This window comes from Lampris incognitus, chromosome 9 (assembly GCF_029633865.1).
Source record: "Lampris incognitus isolate fLamInc1 chromosome 9, fLamInc1.hap2, whole genome shotgun sequence".
Lineage (NCBI taxonomy): Eukaryota > Metazoa > Chordata > Actinopteri > Lampriformes > Lampridae > Lampris > Lampris incognitus.
In genome coordinates, this window is record NC_079219.1 from 18811468 (window position 1) to 18824721 (window position 13254).

At 43.7% G+C, this 13254-nt stretch overlaps 1 non-coding gene across 1 annotated transcript; it reads right to left on the minus strand.

The window, feature by feature from the left end:
* Positions 1-445: 445 nt before the first annotated feature.
* LOC130118736 (U6 spliceosomal RNA) lies at positions 446-551 on the minus strand. Its single transcript, XR_008810791.1, has one exon. It is a non-coding gene; the product is annotated as a U6 spliceosomal RNA (small nuclear RNA).
* Between the last annotated feature and the right edge of the window lie 12703 nt (positions 552-13254).

Sequence of the window (13254 nt, forward strand, 5' to 3'; positions counted from 1 at the left end):
TTTTAAGTCGTTTTTACATAACAAAGATATTATCTGTGTCTTATATATTGTCGTTAACCAAAAGATACATAGTATTAAGGTCAGTGATGAAAATGTGTCCAAGGCTCAGAAGGCATTAAAAGATGTTTTAAATGGTTTTTCAGCACCAGCATCTCACACCACAACAAGCCAATCCTCCCCCCTCCATTCGCGTTCTTGGCTATTATTTCGTTGGTTGGAATATTGATTCTTACAGTATATGTTAGATGGGACTGTTGGTCTAAGCTCCTCCCCGAGCGTTGTGTGTGAATGGTACACCCCAGCAGGAAATGGATGGGGGTGTTACGTCATATTCATGTGACTACAATAAAGAAGTCATGCGTTGTACATATGCTGCGGTCTCCGTTGTGATTATTTAGATGTCAGAAGTGAAAAAAACTTTTTTCTTTTTTTTTCTTTTTTTTTTTTAATGAGGAACGGCGTCACGAATTTTCATGTCATCCTTGCACAGGGGCCATGCTAATCTTCTTTGTATCGTTCCAATTTTAGTATATGTATTGCCGAAGCAATACAGAAGTGGAAGAAACGCGAATGTAAATACGTGCAAAGTTGACGTGCTCCACAGAGGCGTCAGTGACGTCGCCAGCGAGAACGGCTCAGTGGTGTGGAACCCATCGCAGATGACATACTAATAGCTGGCTGGGGAGACAGATGAGGACGCCATACATGATCACGACACAAAGATGATAGCGCTCATGGAGAGGTGCAGAGAGGTCAAACTGAGATTTGAGTCTAAAGAAGCTACAGGTCAAGGTCAAAGAGGCCAGGTTTCATGGGCACATTCTGTCGGCAGAGGGACTCAGTGCAGACCCAGATAAAACCAGGGCAATCCAAGAAATGCCGCACCCCACAGACACCAAGGCGGCGCAACGGTTCATAGGGTTTGTGACCTACCTCGCAAAGTTCATGCCACGCCTGTCTGAGGTATGTGAGCCGCTACGGAGACTACTAGACAGGGACGTGACATGGCACTGGCTACCCAAGCACGAAGCAGCAGTTGAGGAAATCAAGCAACTGGTCACAGCAGCCCGAATCCTGAGCTATTATGATGTGACCAAGCCAGTAACCATACAGAGTGATGCGAGTCAGAAAGGACTTGGCTGTTGTCTACTACTGGAAGGTCAGCCAGTTGTGTTTTCGTCCCGAGCATTGACACCAGCAGAACAAAATTATACGCAGATCGAAAAGGAGTGCCTGATCATTGTGTTCGCATGCCAGCGCTTTCACTATTATCTTTATGGGAGAGGGGAGATCACAGCAGAAACAGACCACAAGCCACTTGTCTCTATCTTTAACAAGCCCCTCCTCAGCGCACCCAAGCGGCTCCAGAGGATGCTGCTCACGCTTCAGGACTACAGCCCCAAGGTAGTGTACAAGCCAGGCCCAGACATGCACATCAGCGACAAACTGAGCAGAGCCAGAGCACCATCAAAGAAAACAGACACAGCATACACACGCCATGCAGTTTGCAACCTACAGAGGGCACAAGAGGACACTGAACAGATAAATCAAGCTGATTACCTAAATGTCACCAGCCAGCGCCTGATTCAGATCAGGAAGCATACGGCGGGAGATGAAAACCTCCAGATACTGAAAGTGGTAGTGCTACGGGGTGGCCAGACCACCGAGAGGAAACTCCCTTAGCAATCAGAGAATACTGGTCAATCCAGGATGAGATCAGTGCACAAGACGGAGTGCTTTTCAAAAGTCAACGAGTGATAATTCCAAAATCACTGTGCGCAGAAATGCTGAGACGTATCCATACCAGTCATGTAGGAGGCGAAGCATGCTACAGACAGGCCAGAGACACACTGTACTGGCCCAACATGCAAGGTGAGATCAAGGACTATGTGAGCCAGTGCTCAGCATGTAATGAATACTCACACAAACAACAGCAAGAAACAATGATGTCACATGCACTTCTCACACGGCCATAGCAGATCCTTAGCATGGACCTGTTCAGACAAGCAGGCAAAGAGTTTCTGCTCAAGGTAGACCATTACTCAGATTTCTGGGAAATATAGCTGCTCCCAGATCTCTCAGCAGAAACCACAGTACTGAGGTGCAAAGACCTATTTGCGCGGCACAGGCAGCCTGACCGGGTGATTACAGACTGTGGATCGCAGTTTGGCTGTGAAACATTCAGGAAGTTTGCAAGGGAACGGGATTTTGAACATGTTATGTCATCAGCCAGACACCCAAAGTCTAATGGGAAAGCGGAGTCGGCTGTGAAGATAGTAAAAAACCTTTGCAAGAAAGCAGCCAGTGCAGGTAATGAATGACCCATGGATTGCCATTCTACAGTGGAGAAACACACCCACAGAAGGCATGTATGCAAGTCCAGCACAAAGACTAATGGCTCGGGGACTGAAGACTCCTCTCCCAGTCTCTGACACACTCTTGGAGCCAAGCGTTATCACAGGAGTTCCTGAAAGGCTGCAGGTTAAACACCAAATAGCCAAATTCTGGTACAACAAGTTGGCCAGAGATCTGCCTGAGCTGTCTATTGGCCAAGACAACAGAAGAAGCCTCTACCTGGAGACAGGACAGGCAGGTGGAGGAAAGGAGTGTGCCTTCAACAGGTGGGCCCCAGATCATACCTGGTGGATGAAGAGGGGACATACGACAGGTGGAACCGGGTGGACCTGAGACCAGCGGAGAGAGAGGCTCTCAGATACCACCCTGAGCAACACAGCAAGCAGCACAGTAGTCTGGCCCAAACCACAATGGGCAAGGATAAGGACGGTGACACTGTGGACAGTGACACAAGCGACCAAGAACTCAGCTCGGCCAGGCAAACTGACCTGCCCCAGCTCATAGGCAGCTCACCACTCACAGCATACTACAGGACAGCTAGTGGCAGGTTAATGAAAGCGCCAAACAGACTGAACCTATAGAAAGCGCTGGATTCTGGGTTATGGGTTTTGTTAAAAGTTAGAAAAGTTGAAAGGAGGAGGGGAAGAAGTTCTGAATCAGAAATGTTTTTCTTATTGAGAGACTTAAACTCAGTGTATAGGTGGTTACTCTTACACTGGAAGCACTCAGGGAATCAGTCATGTAATGGTTGACTATAAAAAGGGAGATGTTAGATGGGACTATTGGTCTTAGCCTCCCCTCAAGCGTTGTGTGTGAATGCTACACCCCAGCAGGAAATAGGGATTGGGGTCTTACGTCATATTCATGTGACTAAATTAAGCAGTCATGCATTGTACATACGCTGCAGTCTCCGTTGTGATTATTTACACAAACAGTGTAATTATTTTTACTAACATTAGTAACGTATTCGGCTTGGTAAGGAGCTATTTCTTCCATCTGCCGAGTGATCTAAATCCACGTAACGTAATTATTAGCTTACAAGCTAACCTGCTAAGGTTAGCTACCACACATGCACTACATGCACGCGTGCGGGAAAGGCGGATTACAAAACCCACAGAGGGAGCGTGACTTTATTCTCTGCTCAGGATGCCATTTCTCCACTACTTCTTTACATAGCAAATCTCACGGCCTATATTGCTGATGAGGCGAATCGTCTTGGGTGACCTTCAGTGGCCAGTTTTGGTCAGAAGATGTCAATGTAGATCTTCAACAGACTGGACCGACAAGAAGCGTCAGAAGATACAAGCTACATAAAAGATGACGTTTGACATGACGTTTCTTCATGTATCAGTCAGCGTCTGTAGAAGGAACAGGATAAGGTTAAAGTGCTCATTAATCTTATCATGGTGTGCCGTAGTCTATATATGAAACAAATTAAAATTATAGGAGCTAGCTAGACTCATTGAACTCGTTAGACTAATTTCTATCAGCTCTAAATTAATTTAAAAATGAGAAAAAAATTAGAAATTAAACTCAGTAAATAGAGAGGCTGAGGTGAAATCTTGCTGTAGTTTTGAGATAGCTGTCAGTTTTCAAATTAAAGGTAAAAAGAAAATCATGGGGGGATATGATTTCTTCATTCCCATTGCGAGTGACGAAGAAGGACAGGATTAGGAACAAAATGTACATTAGAGGGACAGCTCAGGTTGGACGGTTTGGAGACAAAGCAAGAGAGGCAAGATTGAGATGGTTTGGACATGTGTGGAGGAGAGATGCTGAGTATATGGGAGAAGGATGCTGAATATGGAGCTGCCAGAGAAGAAGAAAAGAGGAAGGCCAAAGAGGAGGTTTATAGATGTGGTGAGGGAGGACATGCAGGTGGCTGGTGTGACAGAGGAAGATGCAGAGGTCAGGAAGAGATGAGAATGGATGATCCGCTGTGGCAACTCCTAACGGGAGCAGCCAAAAGTAGTAGTAGTAGATTCCCTTGTTCTCACTGATGGACTCTGAGTTGGACTTTTTTGCCAATTGATGTCATCGTTTTCACAATATGCCTACTTCAAATACTTTTTCTTTACATGACTTTTGCATTTCTTTGCCTTCAGTAGCAAGGAAGAAAGCTGAAGATTCGGTGAAAACCAAAATCAATTTAATAGCTTACAGTTGAAACTAGTATTACTCAATTTGACATGCATTGGGCTGCAATGTGTCAACAAACTGTAAGAATCAAACACAGTTGTCAAAAAATACTTAAAGGGGAGCATGGTGAGTCTGAATATCTAACAGAGCTGTACATACAGTTGTACTATTGTCAGATGAAATAGGGGACATCTGGCTGTGTACCTCACTAATGAAGGAAAATGACATACTTTGTTCTGGCACCAAATTATTTGAATTTATTCAAATGGTCAGAAATATAAATCCAGATCCATAATGACCTTTCCTATTACAAATTCTACTGTAATTTATTTTCATTATTTGTTCATAAACATTTTCTAATGAATTAAGCAAGCTTTTTGTATTTGGTAAATTTGATTCCATCCATCCATTATCCAAGGCGCTTATCCTGCTCTCGGGTTTTTTTTTTCTTTTTCATTTACTTCAAGTCTTCATCATAACAGACATAGACCTATGGAAACAAAACCCCTGTCAATACAATGCTCTTCATCCACAACTGTCCCACTATACCTGACAGAAAGGTAACATAAATGAATGTGAAGAAATGTGTAAGATAAGTAGGTAGGTTAGGTAATAGGTATACAGATAGATAGATAGATAGATAGATAGATAGATAGATAGATAGATAGATAGATAGATAGATAGATAGATAGATAGATAGATAGACAGATAGACAGATAGATAGATAGATAGATAGATAGATAGATAGATAGATAGATAGATAGATAGATAGATGTTTTATGACATATGCACTAGCAAATATTCTCTCATGTATGTTTAGCATGTGTACAGATGTAGTGATGATGTCTCTGTGCAGAACATATTGTACACCACTCTATACTGCACACTTGTGGTCAAATCACAAAAAAAGCAAGTTTACAGAGACTTCAAGTAGCATATAATGATGCCATGAGGATATTACTTAAGAGACCTGGATGGTGTTGTGCAAGTGAAATGTTTGTGGCTGCAGGCGTCAGTACTTCCTCAACTGTTTTTCAGAAATCTCACGTGTAAATGTATTTACTGGCTTAATGACTCTGTAAATGAAATCATCTTGGTTTTATCAAGCATAAGGTTTAGTGCTACACGCCACCAATCCCAGCTGTGGAGGCACTGGTACAGTGGTGTCCTTGTAAGACATTAACATATATTTATTTTTTAAACCATGATGTTTTATGGTGTCTCTGTATGTAATATGTTTTATGTAATGTCCTATCTTTTATGTGGACCCCGAGTCTGGGATAAAGTTTGGATAGATAGATCGATAGATAGATAGATAGATAGATAGATAGACAGATAGATAGATAGATAGATAGATAGATAGATAGATAGATAGATAGATAGATAGATAGATAGATAGATAGATAGATAGATAGATAGATAGATAGATAGATAGATAGATAGATAGATAGATAGATAGATAGATAGATAGATAGATAGATAGATAGATAGATAGATAGATAGATAGATAGATAGATAGATAGATGGACGGACGGACGGACGGACAGACAGACAGACAGATCGGTCGATAGATAGACAGTCAGTCTAGCAATCCGCAATAAGGTTAAGGTTATCTAAAAAGCAAGAGCCTACATGTGTAAATATGGAATTATATTACTGAGGCTTGCTTACAGCAAAGATGTTGAATATAAATTTGTTCTGGTTTCAGAAAGTTGGCATTTTACTTTTGAAAATTGAACATATAATGAAAACTTGATTTGAAGATGAATCGGATCATCTGCATTTGTTACTGACCTCTCACAATCTAAATTTGGTCTCTAAATGTTTTTCCATTTGTTCCAAGGGAATTTCAGCATCATGTTATATGTGCAAAAATATCTCATGAATCATATCTACAGTATAATTCTGACATTTCCATGATGGGGTCTAAAAGAAATGAAGGCGCAGGGGAACAGTGGAAACTTCACAGTGAGACTGTATCTGTGGTAGTGTTCTGCTGAATTTCTGCTTCAATATAGACAGCATAGAGTGAAGAGAACCAGATTAGACACCAAACCATTCATCACCCGGGTTTTTTTTGTTTTGTTTTTTTGGTACTGGTGTATCAAGTGAGACATTTGTGCAAGTGTAAGGGACCATCTGAACTGATACCAGATTTAAAGTGAATATATACACTCACCGGCCACTTTATTAGGCACACCCGTCCAACTGCTCGTTAACGCACATTTCTAATCAGCCAATCACATGGCAGCAACTCAATGCATTTAGGCATGTAGACATGGTCAAGACGATCTGCTGCAGTTCAAACCGAGCATCAGAATGGGGAAGAAAGGTGATTTAAGTGACTTTGAACGTGGCATGGTTGTTGGTGCCAGATGGGCTGGTCTGAGTATTTCAGAAACTGCTGATCTACTGGGATTTTCACGCACAACCATCTCTAGGGTTTACAGAGAATGGTCCGAAAAAGAGAAAATATCCAGCGAGCGGCAGTTCTGTGGGCGAAAATGCCTTGTTGATGCCAGAGGTCAGAGGAGAATGGCCAGACTGGTTCGAGCTGATAGAAAGGCAACAGTAACTCAAATAACCACTCATTACAACCGAGGTATGCAGAAGAGCATCTCTGAACGTACAACACGTCGAACCTTGAGGCAGATGGGCTACAGCAGCAGAAGACCGCACCGGGTGCCACTCCTGTCAGCTAAGAACAGGAAACTGAGGCTACAATTCGCACAGGCTCACCAAAATTGGACAATAGAAGATTGGAAAAACGTTGCCTGGTCTGATGAGTCTCGATTTCTGCTGCGACGTTCGGATGGTAGGGTCAGAATTTGGCATCAACAACATGAAAGCATGGATCCATCCTGCCTTGTATCAACGGTTCAGGCTGGTGGTGGTGGTGTAATGGTGTGGGGGATATTTTCTTGGCACACTTTGTCCCCTTAGTACCAATTGAGCATCGTGTCAACGCCACAGCCTACCTGAGTATTGTTGCTGACCATGTCCATCCCTTTATGACCACAGTGTTCCCATCTTCTGATGGCTACTTCCAGCAGGATAACGCGCCATGTCATAAAGCTCGAATCATCTCGGACTGGTTTCTTGAACATGACAATGAGTTCACTGTACTCAAATGGCCTCCACAGTCACCAGATCTCAATCCAATAGAGCACCTTTGGGATGTGGTGGACCGGGAGATTCGCATCATGGATGTGCAGCCGACAAATCTGCAGCAACTGCGTGATGCTATCGTGTCAATATGGACCAAACTCTCTGAGGAATGTTTCCAGTACCTTGTTGAATCTATGTCACGAAGGATTAAGGCAGTTCTGAAGGCAAAAGGGGGTCCAACCCGGTACTAGCAAGGTGTACCTAATAAAGTGGCCAGTGAGTGTATGTGTCAGAGGTGAAGCTGTGAACCCTCCAAAATTGCCCGCTTAGGGGCAGTGTGACGAACCACTCCCCCCGGTGGATTGGTTGTTCTGTTCACCTTTGTGGTTCAGGTTGGGAGATGGTTCATCAGACCTGAGAGGAGACATCTGGGTCCGGGCGTGTCCCTTGTCCTTCGGCATAAAGCTGGCCGCAGCTTTCAGTCTGTGCGCTCTCACTGCCACCCGTTTTGCTTTGTGTGTTGGTTTGTTTTGCACTTGACAACACGCACCACATCAGCCAATACACCCACACATGCACTGCCTTACACCACTGATTTACTGACACACACGTCCATACTTCATTGTATTAAGTTTGTTCTTTATTTTGGAACAAATTATGGTTTCTTGAATGGTTTTTGGTGTGTCCCCCTTTTGGTTGCACCCTGTAGCGCCAGGGGTTGTAACAGGCAGCATTATCCGCTACTATGAAATGTGATGCTCTTATATTATCTATGTGATGATAATAATACAGAAAATCAAGGAATGCCTCCAAACCCAGCGTTCAGGATCTTTATTATGTCCTTTTAAGTATTGACATTTAAGCGAGACAGCAGAATAAATATAATCGGCTAACACAGTCATCTTAAATGTATAAGGCTGTGCAGCCACACCAACATGTACCCTGGCTCTGCCGAATGACAGAAGCTAAGCAGGTGTGAGCTTGGCTAGTACTTGGATGGAAGACCCTGTGGGAAAATGAGTTGCTGCTGGAAGTGGTGTTGGTTGGCCAGTAAGGGGCAGTCTTCCCTCTGGTCCGAATGCACACACAAAAAGGAAACAATGGCCCATTGCAGTGATGGGAACACTGCCGGAGGAGATGCCGTCCTTTAGATGGGACATTTAAACCGGTCCAGACTCACTGTGGTCATTAAAGATCACATGGCACTTATCGCAAAGAGTAGGGGGTCCTACAAAATAACCAACCTGGCTCTCTCCATCTGGCCACCTAATCATCCCCCCTGTAGTTCACTCAGTGATTCCTCCCTCTCCACCTCAAGCTGATGTGTGTTGAGCGTTCTGGCGCAAAATGGCTGCTGTGCATCACCCAGGTGGGTGCTAACACATTGGTGGTGGTTGAGGTGAGTTTCCCCCCTTCACTGTGAAGAGATTTGGGTGCCTATATAAATGCAACCCGTTATTTTTATTATTATATGTCATTCCTCTCCACAGAGACAGAAGCATCAGATCCCCAAGTCCAATATCCCATTTAACTTGTTTTTAAGCAAGATAGATAAGGTTTTAAGATGGCTTAATGCAGGTTTTTATTGTTGGGTTCATATTCCCAAACACTTCAAATCTTCATGGATATCATTAAATTGGACTGGATAGAAAGAGGCTTTCTCAGTGACAGGATTATTTGGCATGAAATCACCCTTTTGGAAGGTTTTTTGGCCACATATTGCACCAAAGTTCAGGTGGCAAATAAGCATACTAAAGTTTGAGAGGGAATTACAGACTTATGAAAATGCGTATATAAAAAGTAATGATGATGGATCACATTTATATAGTGCTTTCTCTAGACCCCCAAAGCGTTTCACAGTGAGGGGGGAAACTCACCTCAACCACCACCAATGTGTAGCACCTACCTGGGTGATGCACGGCAGCCATTTTGTGCCAGAACGCTCAACCCACACCAGCTTGAGGTGGAGTAGGAAGAATCATTGAGCCAATTACACGGGAAGATGATTAGGTGTCCAGATGGAGAGAGCCAGGTTGGGAATTTTGCCAGGACACTGGGGAACCCCTACTCTTTGTGATAAGTGCCATGGGATCTTTAATGACCACAGTGAGTCAGGACCTCAGTTTACGGCATCTCCTACAGCATAGTGTCCCCGTCACTGCACTGGGGCTTGTTGTGGAGCCTGATGGCTGTTGGTACAAAAGACTGGCCGAGGCGTTTCGTGGTTTGCCGGGGGTGGGGGGGGGCAATGAGTCTGTGACTGAATGTGCTCCTCCTCTCCACTATCTTGTTGTGGAGGGGTTTAGGGGAATTAGTTAAGATGGTGGCCATCTTCCTCTTCATCCTCCCCTCTGCAACCACCTCCAGGTTATCCAGGTCAAGCCCCACTACTGAGCTAGCCTTCTTCATGCACCTATACCTACAGTACTTCATTCACCTATAGTACTGCCCCCTGTATGTGAAGTATGTGGAGCAGACACACTTGGTCAGTGTTAAAAGTGGTCCTATTGGTAAGGGTGGAGTTGTTTTTCTTACCTGGATTATTGAGCATGCATGAAGACTCACTCTCATACAACAAACTAACGCTATTGAAGGTTGTCTAAACCAGAGTTTTAAGGAAATGGGTAGACATTAAATGATTTTTTTCCCCTTCTGTCTTCAGTTTTAAAACTGGCTACAGGATCCAATGGGTATGAGGCTGTAAATAGATAGAATCTGACTTTGGCCCTGGAGAGTTGATGCTTTAAGACACACTGATACTGACAACATACAGATAGCATCACTATCAGCAAGTCCTTCTCCAACTCAACAGCTGTTTCCGAGTTTATATTTGGATAAATTCAGAGTTTGAAAAAAGCTATTTTCCAGATGATTCTGAAGTGCATAAGAATGAATACAAGTTCTGAATAGCTGATCTTTGTATTATTTCTGTCTTAGGTCCACCTCATCGTATATTTCAGAGATGGCTGTGTTTGCAGTCCTTTGAAGTAAATGACGAGCTAAACTTTTTTCCAGCCTTTCTCCAAGTTTCATAATAGCAATAACAGCACATGGAAACGTGATACTCAGTTTGTCTTGACGATAAACAATTAAATTCCGAGAAACAATTTGAATGAGACCTCAGATGGTGAATAGATGTTGTCAGCTAAATATGAGTTTTAACATAACATGTATGTTATATTTTCCAGTGTCTGCAAATGGCATGTGTTTCATTGATGCAAACTAGGTGGCCAAATCCAGACACTTTGTTCAGTTTAAGCCTTGCTTTTATACCTTACTGTGCATGCGTGTGTGTGTGTGTGCATGCATAGAGAGAGATTTTACAAAAATGATCAGTTTATAAGGTTTATGAAAATTTGCACTGAGTAGAAATTGCATGAAAGAATGTCCTTGTTTGTGCCTAGCTCACTAAACAGTTTCTCTCGTTGGATACAAGCTAGACTGTAAAGCCATAACATCACTTTTTCATTTATAAATGTATCGTGCGATATAACAAAAAATTGTATATAAAAGAGCACATTATGAATAAACATATCATTAATTTTAGCAAATGTGCATCAAATAAAAAGACACCGTCAAAACTGTGAAAGCTAGATGCAGTGGAGGCTATGATCCAGTGTAGATCAATAGCTGATCTAGTGATCAGTCCTACTCATTCAATTGTTTTTAAAAGAAGTGACCCGTGGACTCTTGTCATTTTTGTTTTATTGAGATAATGTAACATTTAAGAGAAATGGATAAACTGATTAAAAGAGATGGGAACGGCAACTAAAGACATAAATTGAATAGACACAGACCAAAATTTAAAAAAAAAGGGTAGAGGTTGCACATACACTTGAGACTGTGAGATAAACTGCAACAGTAACATAGAGTACTTTGGCTTACGTTTCTGTAGTAGCCCTTTGTCAAAGGCCGGCCAAGACTTGGCCTCCAGAGATGATACCTCTTACAGATTCCCAGCTGCAATCACTCTGGATCAGGCAGCTGTTTAATGTCTTATATGTCTACTGTGGCAGCGTAAGACATTTTACAGACTTACTCTCCCAGACAACTGAGAAAACTGACCTAAAATGGGGGATTCCTTTCTGAATAGACGGTCTCTTTAACGCCATTGATCGGCAATATCGTGAATAAAATGGGGGAAGTATATTATAGAGGTAGAGGGAGTCTCTTATGTCAGGATGGGACTACATGATTCCAGCCCATTTTGACATGATTTTGTTGTCGTCGCCGACAAATCTAGCATCCACCAGGCCCGACTAGGAATGTCGGGTATGACGAACGGGCGTCTTTGCCCCGTGTAGTGTGACATAATCGAAGAACAGCGATGGGGCGTCCAGGACGCCCTACGACACCCCAACTAAGTCTAGCATGCCCGAATTTGTTGTATTTTCCTTTCTAGTCTGACATCTCCTATGACGTGCTCCTTGACGTTGACCAATAGGAGGACGGAGTGCTCTCTGGTGAAACATGGCAAAGAGAAAGTCATGCTGCTGTCAGGTGGAACGACGAAACCAATGGAAGGATCCTTGAGCAGTGGCAACAATACCCCTGCAGGCCTTTTTGACACTTCCTCCTCGAGGGAGGACCATGACAGAGTAAAAAAAATTCGTCAAATGTTGGTGAGAAATAACGGAGGCACTTCAGCAACCCGGTGATAGCTGGTTAAGCGATGCCAGGTTATCATTCCCCAGCAGCACTAGCCGCAACAACATCGACAATCGGTTTTCTTTTTCTTTTTTTGGGGGGCGGATTTTTTTACCCCCTTTTTCTCCCCAGTTGTACCCAGCCAATTACCCCACTCTTCCGAGCCATCCCAGTCGCTGCTCCAACCCCTCTGTCGAGCCAGGGAGGGCCGCAGACTACCACATGCCTCCTCCAATACATGTGGTGTCGCCAGCCGCTTCTTTTCACCTGACAGTGAGGAGTTTCACCAGGGGGACGGAGTGCGTGGGAGGCTCACGCTATTCCCCCCAGTTCCCCCTTTCCCCCGAACAGGCACCCTGACCAACCAGAGGGGGCGCTAGTGCAGCAACCAGGACACATACCCACATTCGGCTTCCCACCCACAGACACAGCCAATTGTGTCTGTAGGGACGCCCGACCAAGCCGAAGGTAACACGGGGATCCGAACCAGCAATCCCTGTGTTGGTACTTGGTAGGCTTCGGAATAGACCACTACGCTACCCAGACATCCTGGTTTTCTTTCTTTTCTTTTCCGTTTCATAACACCAGACCGCCAGCATCACACATAGCGATTCTGTAGCCATGCTTGATAATTTGTTGATCCTCCTCCCTGACGACCTATGAACTCGCGCAAGATCGTGAAAGGTAGCCTACAACGATTGGTTCGGGGTCATACTTGTGTTGCCAGTCTCCTGGCCAAAACACGGCAAGAATTTACGGCACTATGATTGCCTAATCTGACATTGTGACCATCGGGAAAGACAAAAATACCATGTAGTCTGATCCCGGCTTTACCCCATGCTACACTGCTAAATTTAATTTTCAACTTTTACACAAAAGCCACGAAGAGGTGATTGTTTCATGATCAAAATTTATTGGTATGCTGGAGGAGAGAGCATAGTTTCCAAACAGATTTCCACACTGTCCTGTGGTGAAAGTGTATGAGACATCATCTTGGCAAAAGAC